This window comes from Macaca thibetana, chromosome 10 (genome assembly GCF_024542745.1).
Source record: "Macaca thibetana thibetana isolate TM-01 chromosome 10, ASM2454274v1, whole genome shotgun sequence".
Classification (NCBI taxonomy): domain Eukaryota; kingdom Metazoa; phylum Chordata; class Mammalia; order Primates; family Cercopithecidae; genus Macaca; species Macaca thibetana.
This window is the reverse complement of record NC_065587.1, coordinates 69,339,836-69,352,365: the sequence shown is the minus strand read 5'-3', so window position 1 is coordinate 69,352,365 and position 12,530 is coordinate 69,339,836. Positions and strand designations below refer to the sequence as shown.

The following is a 12,530-nucleotide window of genomic DNA, read 5'->3' as shown; positions in this document are numbered from 1 at the left end:
TGCGCCTGGCCGATTCTTGTCTTACACACACAGAAGCTGAAGTGAGCTTTATGCAAAGTGAGCTTTATGAATTTGTACAACAGTCACTGAGCATATACCCTACCTGAGTGCGGCCCTGGATGGAAAGGACCAGCACTAAAGATGCAAAGTTGACCTAGATCAGGTTCCAGCCTGCCTAATAGAGCATGTGGACCAACAACAGATACACAGGTATGAACACATTGCTCAATGGAGCCTTCCTTCAGGTGGCATGCCAGTCCAGACTGTGGGTTCTCGTCCCGGACTTCCTGGCTTCAAGTTCAGGCTGAACCACTCACTGGCTGTTGAAACTGCCTTTGCAAAAATTGTAACTGAGAAAATTATGACAGTGAAAGAGATCAGACCTAACTGACTCCATCTTGCTCCAAACTGCGTTCGGAATTGGTGAGTTCTTGGTCTCTCTGACTTCAAGAATGAAGCCGCGGACCCTTGCCCTGAGTGTTACAATTCTTAAAGACGGTGCATCCAGAGTCTGTTCCTTCTGATGTTCTGACGTGTTTGGACTTTCTTCCTTCTGATGTGTTGGTAGTCTCCCTGACTTCAGATTCACAGTGAGTGTTACAGCTCATAAAAGCAGTGCATACCTCGAGTGAGCAGCAGTTATTGCAAAGACTGAAAACAAAAACCCTTCCCATAGTTGCCACTGGGACTCCAGCAGCCTGCTTTTATTCCCTTATCTGACCCCACCCACATCCTGCTGATTGGTCCATTTTTACAGAGAGCTGATTGGTCCATTTTGACAGAGTGCTGATTGGTGCGTTTACAATCCCTGAGCTAGACACAGAGTGCTGATTGGTGCATTTACAATCCTTTAGCTAGACACATAAGTTCTCCAAGTTTGCACTAGATTAGCTAGACACAGAGCACTAATTGGTGCGTTTACAAACCTTGAGCTAGACACAGAGTGCTGACTGGTGCATTTACAATCCTTTAGTTAGACATAAAAGTTCTCCAAGTCCCCACCTGACTCAGGAGCCCAGCTGGCCTCACCTAGTCACCTAGTGGTGGTCCATGGGACGCGGGAGCCCACGGAGGCGGTGGGGGAGCTCGGGCATGGCGGGCTGCAGGTCCTGAGCCCTGCCCAGCGGAGAGGCAGCTGAGGCCCGGTGAGAATTACCAGGGCGGCGTGGTCGGGCCGGCAGTGCTGGGGGACCCGGCTTACCCTCTGCAGCTGCTGGCCCGGGTGCTAAGCCGCTCACTGCCCGAGGCTGGCGGCGCCAAGAGCGAGCGAGGGCTGCTAGCACGTGGTCACCTCTCACAACATTTAAGCTGTCCTTGTGCATTCCTGGGAATAGACTGAACTAACCTTGGAAGTAATTTATAGTTTGACTCTGAAACAAAATTGATAGTAGCCCTTTCCTGAAAAGATCCACTTCTTGCCTGGGGACCGGTCTGCCTCCGTAGGACTAACAAAATAGCTCCAAGATTAGAAATCAAGGTTTAGGGGCCATGCAACCTCCGACTGCAAGCGTCTGAACCTTCCCAAGTTGTTCCTGGGGACAGTATCACTATTGCAAAACCTGAGATCAGTGCTTGAGATATTTTGCAGACCCTGCACTACAGCAGCTGATGGATCAGCTGACACCACCCAGATTGGTAATCTAGCTTAGCCAGTTCTGCAATCCCATCCAGAAACAAGGTGAACCCATTGTGCTGAGTGGTTACACTGTTTGACCGTGGGCTAGTTACTTAACCTTTCAGTGCCTCAGTTTCCTCATCTGTAAAGAGAAAAGATAATACTACCTACCTCCGAGGGCTCCGAGCAGTACCTAATACATAATAAAAGCTCAATAAATGTTAGCTGTTTTTATTATGTAACTTCGGAAATGCAACTGTGTGCTCAGAAAGAGAGAGAAGGGAGAATGATGTACACAATGTGGGCGATTCTGCCTGGACGTGATCCCAGCTGTAAGCGAGATCTGGGGGTGTGGATCCACTGCTCAGAATCCCACACACCCCTGAGAGAGAACAGAACCTAAAATTACAGTCTGCAAATGCATGCAATCGCCACCATACACTGTTGTTCTTTATGGTCCATGCATTTATTGCTGCAAAGGACTATATTTAGAAAACTGCCCATATTGTACTTTATGAGTGACTTAAAGGATTTTTAGGAGTTTTTAAATTTTTTTGTTTATTTTTATAAATTTCTCCTTGCATTAGAACCTAATACTCACATTAAATGCTCTCCCACAGTAAATACATTTCAAAATGACAAGTGCTAGAATAAATGGGTGAGGATTTTCCAAAGGCTGTTTTGCTGGTAGTTGGAGGTAGGGAAGGCAAAGCTAGAACCCCAACCTCTGAACTCTGAGTCCAGTGTTCTCTCTTCTGTAATCAGGACCCTGGGCGGGGGACAACCCTGACATACTTCCAAGGACCCTGGACTTCAGCTCCTGGCTCCCTACTCAGAAGGGAGGGGTGGATCCTCTGGGGCCCAAGGCAGAACCTGAACTGAGTTCCCATTCTAAGAGGGTGTTTGGATTAGAGGTGAAAGGGAGACAGGGATTCTAACCCCAGCTTCACAGCTGGCTCTCTCCGTGTGAGCTCCCTAAGCCTCAGTCTCAGCCTATATAAAAGAGGTAATGACACCTATCTTAGTGTATTCAGAGGTAAATATTCTTGCGCACAGCAGCTCCCCAAGTCCATATTCCCTTCCCTCCACCCTCATATGCACATTGGCTGCAATGTAGCTTTGGGCCAGTAGGTGGTGGTGCCGCCCAAGAAGCAGGAAAAAAGCAGGGAAAGAAAGGGATGTGCCTGGATGTTGGATGGACTGAGGTCCTGCTGATCCCAGGCCAGGAAGTGGGGGCATTCAGAGCTGAGATTGGAGTCCAGGCTACGTGAGTGCTTGCCTATGCCCCACATATGCAGGCACGCCGAGAGGCTCACATATGCGCATAACCAAGGACCAGCCTTGCACCTGAAGGAGACCTTTCATATATGAGCTCCTCGAATCCGCACGCTTTCCCTATGGATAGTGGTAATATGGACCCATTTTACAGGTGAGAAAACTGGACCAAGAGAGGCAAAGTGACTGCACTAGGTCACTCACCAAGTCCATGGCAGAGATGGATTTGATCCACCCCTGCATCCATGTAATGGCTGCATCCACAGCCAACTCCCATGTAATTCCTGCATGTGCTGATACTGTCCTGTCTGCACCTGTGAACTTATTTAATCCTCATGACAGCCCTATGACGTAGGTATGAGTAGTATTTTTAGTCTCATGTTACACAGGAGGAAATGGAGGCACTGAGAGGTTAAGTAACTTGTCCAAGGTCACACAATCAGAGCTGCGATTTTTTTTCTTTTCTTTTCTTTTCTTTTTTTCTTTTTTTCTTTTTTTTTTTTTGAGATGGAGTTTCACTCTTGTTGCTCAGGCTGGAGTGCAATGGCATGGTCTCAGCTCACCGCAACCTCCAACTCCTGGGTTCAAGCGATTCTCCTGCCTCAGCCTCCCGAGTAGCTGGGATTACAGGCATGCGCCACCACGCCCAGTTAATTTTGTATTTTTTGTAGAGAGGGGATTTCTCCATGTTGGTCAGGCTGGTCTCGAACTCCCTACCTCAGGTGAACCGCCTGCCTCAGCCTCCCAAAGTGCTGGGATTACAGGTGTGAGCCACGGCACCCTGCCTGTTTTTTTGTTTTGTTTTGTTTTTGTTTTTAATAGTCATCCTAATAGGTGTGAAGCAGTATCTCATGCTTGCAATTCTGATTTGCATATCCCTAATGATTAGTGATGCTGAGTATCTTTTCCTGTGTTTATTGGCCCACTTGTACATCTTTGGAAAAATGTCTATTCAAATCCTTTGCTCATTTTTTCATTTGGTTGTTTTTTGTTGTCATTTTTCCTCTCTTTGCAATTAAATAACCTGCACACTGAGACAAATTACTTATTTGGGCCCTGCATTCCTTCTCTCATTCTGCCCAGGCCTGGGCCCTGCCCTAGATGCTGGGGATGTGGTGGAGATCAAAACCCAGAGATTCCTGCCCCATGGGGTTTCCTCTCCAGTGGGGCAACCAGACACCAGCGTGATGTCAGATGACACAGCAGGTTTTGGGGGTTTTTTTGTTTTGTTTTCTGTTTTTTTGTTTTGTTTTGTTTTTTGAGACAGAGTTTCGCTCTTGTTGCCCAGGCTGGAGTGCAGTGGCGCAATCTCGGCTCGCTGCAACCTCCAACTCCTGGGTTCAAGTGATTCTCCTGCTTCAGCCTCCCGAGTAGCTGGGATTACAGGGGTGAGCCACCACACCCAGCTAACTTTTTTGTGTGTGTGTATTTTTAGTACAGACGGGGTTTTACCATGTTGGCCATGCTGGTCTCAAACTCCTGACCTCAAGTGATCCACCCACCTCGGCCTCCCGAAGTGCTGGGATTACAGGCATAAGCCACTGCGCCCAGCCTGGTTTTATATCAAGGGGCATCGACAGGCAGCCTCAGGCCCCCTCCAGCCCTTGTGCCTGGCATGTGGGCCCCTCACGGCAGGTTTGAAAAGTCTAGAGTTTCCAGCATTTAAAAAAAATTTGGAGTGTTAACATCAAAATCTAGATTTATAGCTTCTCTTGAAAAGTTGAAAGCTGAGACCACTCAGGCTTGCTTTTCCACCTCAAAGCCATCACCTGGATCAAGGCACCAGCTTAAAGGGGCTGCTTCACCCAAGATATTAATAACATCTCTCCTGTGGGCAGCCACTCCAAAGTCTGATCATTGCAGGGTACAGAGGCGTGACCTCCCTGTCTCAGGTTGTGACGTGTCCTAAGGGCTGGCCCAGCTCCTGATGGGACTGGCCGAGGCCTCTATTGCAACAGCCTGAGCCTGCTTCCCTGGCTCCTCCAAGATCCTAAGAGCACTCCCTGGAAAACCACCCACATGCAGATTTCCATCTCACGGGCTGCTTCCCGGGACCTTGACTTTCAAGACGGGGCATGAGCTCACTGGCTCCCCACAGCCTCCTCCTGGCCCACCTGAGTTTTTTTGAGTTTTCACCTCTGGTTTTATCCTGGACAGGACATAACTCCATAGTGATGGCAATAGGAGGAGCTCACCCTTCCAAGCCAGGAGCCATGTGCTAGGCAGTATTCTCAGATATATTCATTTCATCCTCACAATAACCCTATCATTGTTACATACTTCTTAAAATATCTAATTTTTTTTTTTTTTTTTTTTTTTTTGAGATGGAGTTTCACTCTTGTTGCCCAGGCTGGAGTGCAATGGCATGATCTCAGCTCACCGCAACCTCTGCCTCCCAGGTGCAAACGATTCTCCTGCCTCAGCCTCCAGAGTAGCTGGGATTACAGGCATGCACCACCATGCCTGGCTAATTATGTATTTTTAGTAGAGATGGAGTTTCTCCATGTTCATCAGGCTGCTCTTGAACTCCTGACCTCAGGTGATCTGCCCACCTCTGCCTCCCAAAGAGCTGGGTTTACAGGCATGAGCCACAAGTGCCTGGTCTAAAATACCTACCTTTTTAAAAACCTGACAATACTAAGTGTTAGAGAGAATGCAAAATGGCAAAGCTACATTGGAAAACAGTTTGTCAGTTTCTTTCTTTCTTTTTTTTTTTTTGTTGTTGTTTTTTTGGGTTTTTTTTTAGGCAGGATCTCATTTTGTCACCCAAGCTGGAGTGCATTGGTGCAATCTCACCTCACTTCAACCTCCACCTCCCACCCTCAAGTGATCCTCCTACCTCAGTCTCTTGAGTAGCTGGGACTACAGGCACGCACCACCACACCCAGCTAATTTTTGTATTTTTAGTAGAGACCGGGTTTTGCCATATTGCCCAGGCTGGTCTCGAACTCCTGAGCTCCAGCAGTCCTCCAACCTCGGCCTCCCAAAGGGCTGGGATTACAGGCATGAGCCATATCAGTTTCTTTGTAGTTTTTTGGTTTTTTGGTTCTTTTAGACAGAGTCTTGCTCTGTCACCCAGGCTGGAGTGCAGTGGCGTGATCTCGGCTCACTACAACCTCAACCTACTGGATTCAAGGGATTCTCCTGCCTCAGCCTCCCGAGTAGCTGGCACTACAGGTGCATGCCACCATGCCTGGGTAATAATTTCTGATAAAATTATAAATACACTTACGATATGACCCAGTAATTCTACTCCAAGGTATCTACTCTAGAGAAATGACAGTGTATGTCCAAACAAAGATCTATACACACATGTTCATAGCAGCATTATTTATAATTGCTCCCAATTAGAAGTGACCCAAATGCCTTTCCACTGGTGAATGGATAAGCCGTGGTGTATCCAGCAGTGAAATAGCATCCAAAAGGAACAGACTTCCGATGCATGCAACAGCATGGATGCATCTCAACTGTGTTATGCTGAGTGAAAGAACCCAAACTCACAAAAGCTTCATACTGCAGGATTCTGTCTATGTAACATTCTCGCAAAGGCAAAACTTATACAGACAGAAAACAAGGTATGGTGGTTGCTAGGTATATTTGTTTGTAAAGGCTACTGTAACAAAGTACCACACACTGAGAGGCTTAAAACAACTGAGATGCATTCTCTTTCAGTTCTGAAGCCAGACGTCTGAAATCAAGGTGCTGGCAGAGCCACTTTACCTCTGGAGGCTCTAGAGGAGAATCCATTCCTTGCCCCGTTTGGTTCTGGGTGGCTCCTGGTGTTCTCTGCTTTGAGCCACATCACTCCAACCTCTGCCTGTTAATTACATCTGCAAAGATCCTTTATCCAAATAAGGTAACATTTACAAAATTCAAGGCTTAGAATCGCTAACATTTTTTGTTGTTGTTTTTGAGACAGAACCTTGCTCTGTTGCCCAGGCTGCAGTGTAGTCATGTGATCTCGGCTCACTGCAACTTCCAGCTCCTGGGTTCAAGCGATTCTCCTGCCTCAGCTTTCAGAGTAGCTGGGATTACAGGTGTGCATCACCACACCTGGGTCATTTTTGTATTTTTAGTAGAGATGGGTTTTTGCCATGTTGGCCAGGCTGGTCTCAAACTCCTAGCCTCAAGTGATCCGCCCACCTCAGCCTCCCACAATGCTGGGATTATAGGTATGAGCCACCATGCCTGGCCTAGAGTCACTAACTCTAGATGACCTTTATTCATCCTGCTATACCAGGGAATACAGGGAAGGGTATTGACTACAAGGGGCGTGAGGCAACATTTTTCGGCAATGGAAATGTTCTATATATTAATTGTGGTGGTGGTTACATAACTTACAAACTTGTCAAAACCTATGGAACTATTGAGCATGGTGGTGTGAGCCTGTAAGATCCAGCCACTCAGAAGGCCAAGGCTGGAGAATTGCTTGTGCCCAGGAGTTCAAGACCAGCCTGGGCAATATAGCAAGACTCTGTCTCTAGGGAAAACATACACACACACACACACACACACACACACACACACACACCCCTCTAAACTGTGCATTATACCCCCAAGTTACACTAGTTGTAAGTGGTAGAACTGGGGCTGAATGAAGGCTGAATGAGGCAGGCTGGTACCAGAATCTGTTCTCTTTTTTTTTTTTAATGACTTTATTTATTTATTTATTTATTTATTTATTTATTTATTTATTTATTTTTTGAGACGGAGTCTCCCTCTGTCGCCCAGGCTGGAGTGCAGTGGCGCGATCTCAGCTCACTGCAAGCTCCACCTCCCGGGTTCACGCTATTCTCCTGCCTCAGCCTCCCTAGTAGGTGGGACTACAGGCGCCCGCCACCACGTCTGGCTAATTTTTTGTATTTTTAGTAGAGATGGAGTTTTTCCATGTTAGCCAGGATGATCTCGATCTCCTGACCTCGTGATCCACCCGCCTCGGCCTCCCAGAGTGCTGGGATTACAGACATGAGCCACCGCGCCTGGCCCAGAGTCTGTTCTCAATGTTATCAATGCACTATTTATTATTTTGGGGGCAAATGAGGTGGGGTGGGAGTTGTGGGTTCTACTGCAAAAGCTGTGACATGTCACACGATTCTGCAGTTCTTTGGCTTTTAGAATTTCTGCTTCAGAATTCCCTAAGGCTGAAGATGCTGCACCCTTTGGAGCCAAGAGGGCAGTTGTCTGGGATGCTCTGGCTGGGTTGGGGAGGGGAGAGGACGATGGAGGTGGATGACAATAATGGGAGGGGGGTCTGACCCCTCTCCCCACAGAGCACTCACACCCTGTCCCCAGGGACAAGGCCTCTGTCCCCTCCATTCACTCACCCCAGCTGATGCCACACACCCCCACCAGAGGCCACCCCACCTCCCCTTATTGTCTGAAGGGCTCAGATGGAGGGGCCACCCATTAACCCCTTCCTGGCCTCATTGCTTCACTCTGCAGCTGTCACACCAGCGGCCTCAGGCCGGAGCAGGAGAGGACTTGGTAGTTAATCACAATTAGAGAGCAGCATGTCAGCTGCGAGGCTGGCCTCCTTCATTGGCTGCCAGCCGGCCTAGGCCGGGGGACAGCCTGCATCAGCCACGCAGCAGGTTCTGAGACCTGCAGAGGCAAAGAGAGGATAGCCCCTTCCTGGTTCATACCTGGAGACTTCACCCAAAATCCCAGTCAAGTATCCTCCATTGTCAGAGCTGCATCCAGTAGCTTTCACGCCCACCAAGTACCCCCTCACCAGCACCTCTGCCTGGTCCTCGCATGCTGGGCTTCTCCTCTCCAATGAAACACCTTCTCCTCCAAGAGGCCTTCCCTGACCACCCTGGCTAATGTGGCACCGTTCCCAGTCCCTCTCTATCCCATGCCCTTCTCACCTGTTTCGTTTTGTTTTTCCAAAGCACTTGCCACTAGCCGGAATTGTCTTAGGTATTAGCTAGTTTTGTGTGTGTATTCATTTCCTGGGACTATAGTAACAACCACAGGCCAGGTGCTGTATCTCGCACCTGCAATCTCAGCACTTTGGGAGGCCAAGGCAGGCGGATCACTTGAGGCCAGGAGTTCAAAACCAGCCTGGCCAACATAGTGAAACCCCATCTCTACTAAAAATACAAAAATTAGCCAGGTGTGGTGGCAGGTGCCTGTAATCCCAGCTACTCCAGAGGCTGAGTCAGGAGAATCGCTTGAACCTGGAAGGTGGAAGTCGCAGTGAGCCAAGATCATACCACTGCACTCCAGCCTGGCTGACAGAGTGAGACTCTCTCTCAATAAAAAAATAAATAAATAAATAAATAATTTTTAAAAAGAACAAATAACCACAAACTGGGTAGGTTAAGACAACTGAAATTTATTCTCACAGTGCTGGAGGCTAAAAGTCTGAAATCAAGGTGCCGGCAAGGCCATGCTCTCTCTGAAAGCCCTAAGGGAGGACACTTCCTCACTTCTCCCCAACTTTTATGGCTGCAAGCCTCCTTGGCCTTCTTTGGCTTGTGGATGCATCACTCCCATCTTTGCCTCGTGGTCACGTGGTGTTCTCCTGTGTCTGTTTCCCTCTTATAAGGACACCAGCCATTGGAGTAGCCCACCCTAATCCAGTATTACCTCACCCTGACCTGACTACAACGGCCTAAACCCTGTTTCCAAATAAGGTCACACTCAGGTCCCAGGGTTAGAGCTGGGATGTATCTTTTTGGCAGACACAATTCTCCCACAACAGCGTGTTTTCTCTATATTTTCTAAGAAACCAGGGCTCTGTTGGTTCTTGTCATGGAATGTATTCTTTACGCAGCCATATTTAACTTAAAGACGGCACATTTTATGAAAGTTTCTACCCCAGGCCAGATCTGGGTCTGGGAAGAGGGGACTTTGCTAGGAGTCTCAGGGCAGGAGAAGCCTGCTGTCTGAAGCAGAAACATGGAAGCAGGTTCCCCCATAAAGGTGGCTCCCACACATCTCCAGGACTCTGGGTTCCAGCTCACAGAGAGCTCTGGGAAACACGTGTTGATCTGACAGATGAGGAAGAGGGGAAGGCAAAGTGCAGCAGGTCGAGTGAGACCCGAGGGACCAACTCAGGCAGGAGACTGGGGAGAATTCACCAAGGAGCTGAGCACTCAGGGAATGGCACATATGCACTTAGGCAAACCAGAGGGAGCCGGGCACTGAGCTGTCTCTGCAGGGAACAGGAAAGTGGCTGGAGAGGATGCTGCCTGAGTGGGGCCACATAAGGCCAGGACAGCTCAGAGTCTGAACTTCATCCAGATTGCCGGGAAGAGCCATTAGGAGATTTAAAACATGGATGTGGTGATGTCTAGTATGCACCTCATTGATCTTTTCAATTTTAGTTTTTAATTAGGTAGTACATTCAATTGGTTTAAGATTCTACAGTTATAACAGGATATGGCCCAAAATGTCCCTTTTCCCCAGCCCCCAGCTACCCAGTTCCTCTCCCACAATCACTAGTACAAGTCTCTTCTACACAGTCAATGCAGATACAAGCAAATTTCCTTGCTTTTTACACATACCAGCTTCCATAATTTAAATTCTGCACCCCACTTTTTAAAAATATCAAGGTATAACTTACATGCAGTGAAATGCACCTGTGTAATCAACACTCCAATCATGACACAGAACATTTCCAGCATCCCAAGAAATTCTTTTATGCTCCTTCCCAGTTCATTCCTCCACCCCAGAGGCAGCCACTGCTCTGCTTTCTGTCATCATAGATTGGTTTGCCTCTTCTAGAATTTCATATAAATGGCATCATTACAACATGCTATTTTTTGTATCCAGCTTATTTTCATTCAGCATGTGTTGAGATTCATCCATGTGGTTGCATGCATTGGATCACTCATTTAAACTCCAGTGTAATATTTGACTCACCAGTTTATCCATTCACTGGCTGATCAATCTTGGGCCACTTCCAATTGTTGTCTATCACATGTTAAATTCTGTTGAATATTTGCATAGAAGTCCTTGTGGAGCTATATATACACACATATTTTTATTTTGAGCAAAAACTTAGGGCTGAACTTGCTGGGTTATAGGAGAGGTGTATGTTTAACTCTATGAGAAACTACCAAACTGTTTTCCAAAGTGAAACATCTTAAATACCATTGCATATCAGTGCATTGAGAGTTTCCTCATGTGTGTTTGTGGCTATGTTGTGCTCCGTTGTATAAATGTCCCATAATTTGTTTAACCAGTCCCCTAATTACAGGACACTTAGGTTGTTTCCAGTCTTTTGCTGTCACAATGCTGCAGTGAATAATCTTGTAAATGTGTCAAATGTCACATGGGTTAAGTACACCTATAGGACACACTCCTAGACATGGAACTCCTGAGCGTGCATAGACTGTTATTTCCCAATATCCAGACTGCACTTTTTCTGATACTTTTTTTGAGAGAGTCCCATTCTGTCACCCAGGCTGGAGGGCAGCAGCGCAATCTTGGCTCACTGCAACCTCTGCCTCCCAAATTCAAGCAATTTTCCTGCCTCAGCCTCCTGAGCATCTGGGACTACAGGCACACGCCACCACGCCCAGCTAATTTTTGTATTTTTAGTAGAGACAGGGTTCCTCCATGTTAGCCTGGCTGGTCTCGAACTCCTGACCTCAGGTGATCCACCAGCCTCAGTCTCCCAAAGTGCTGGGATTACAGGTGTGAGCCAACACGCCTGACCGTGGACTGAACTTTTTCCTTTGAAATAAGAGCTTCAATTTTCATCTGGACACATGGTGCCTGGAACACAGATCATATTTCTCAGCCTCCTTTGTAGATAAGTGTAGCGATGTGATCAAGTTTAGCCAATGGAATGTCAACAAGAAGATTATATGTGACTTCCAAAAGAGTCTTTAAGGGAACCTTCCTCCCTCCTTGGCTCCTTTCTCCTTTCTACTGACTAAAAGACTCGTCATCTGGGGGCCGGGCACAGTGGCTCACGCCTGTAATCCCAGCACTTTGGGAGGCCGAGGCAGGGAGATCTCAAGGTCAGGAGATCGAGACCATCCTGGCTAACACAGTGAAACCCCGTCTCTACTAAAAATATAAAAAATTAGCCAGGTGTGGTGGCACGTGCCTGTGGTCCCAGCTACTCAGAGGGTGAGGCAAGAGAATCGCTTGAACCCGGGAGGCGCAGGTTCCAGTGAGCCGAGATCAGGCCACTGCACTCCAGCCTGGGCTTTAGATTGCCTGCTTTAGACTTTATTTACATGACAGAAAAATGCCTCTATTGGCTGAGTGCAGTGGCTGACGCCTGTAATCCTAGCACTTTGGGAGGCCAAGGCGGATCACCTGAGGTCAGGAGTTCAAGACCAGCCTGGCCAACATGGTGAAACCTCATGTCTACTAAAAGTACAAAAATTAGCTGGGTATGGTGGCAGGCGCCTGTAGTCCCAGCTACTTGGCAGGCTGAGGCAGGAGAATCTCTTGAACCCAAGAGGTGGAGGTTGCAGTGAACCAAGATTACACCATTGCACTCCAGCCTAGGTGACTCCGTCTCAGGAAAAAAAAAAGAAGAAGAAGAAGAAAAGAAAAATGCCTCTAACACCATGACTTTTTTTTTTTTTTTTTTTTTTTTTTTGGAGCCTCACTCTGTCACCTAGGCTGAAGTGCAGTGGTGCGATCTCAGCTCACTGCAACCTCTGCCTCCTGA

General features: G+C 47.6%; 1 long non-coding RNA gene across 1 annotated transcript in view; it reads right to left on the bottom strand.

Moving 5' to 3' along the window:
- Positions 1–506: 506 nt before the first annotated feature.
- Positions 507–12,530, bottom strand: part of LOC126964354 (uncharacterized) — a 90,465-nt gene continuing 78,441 nt past the window's right edge. The window contains exon 4 of the long non-coding RNA XR_007729343.1: positions 507–623. This is a non-coding gene — a long non-coding RNA (uncharacterized LOC126964354). The remainder of the gene's footprint in view (positions 624–12,530) is intronic.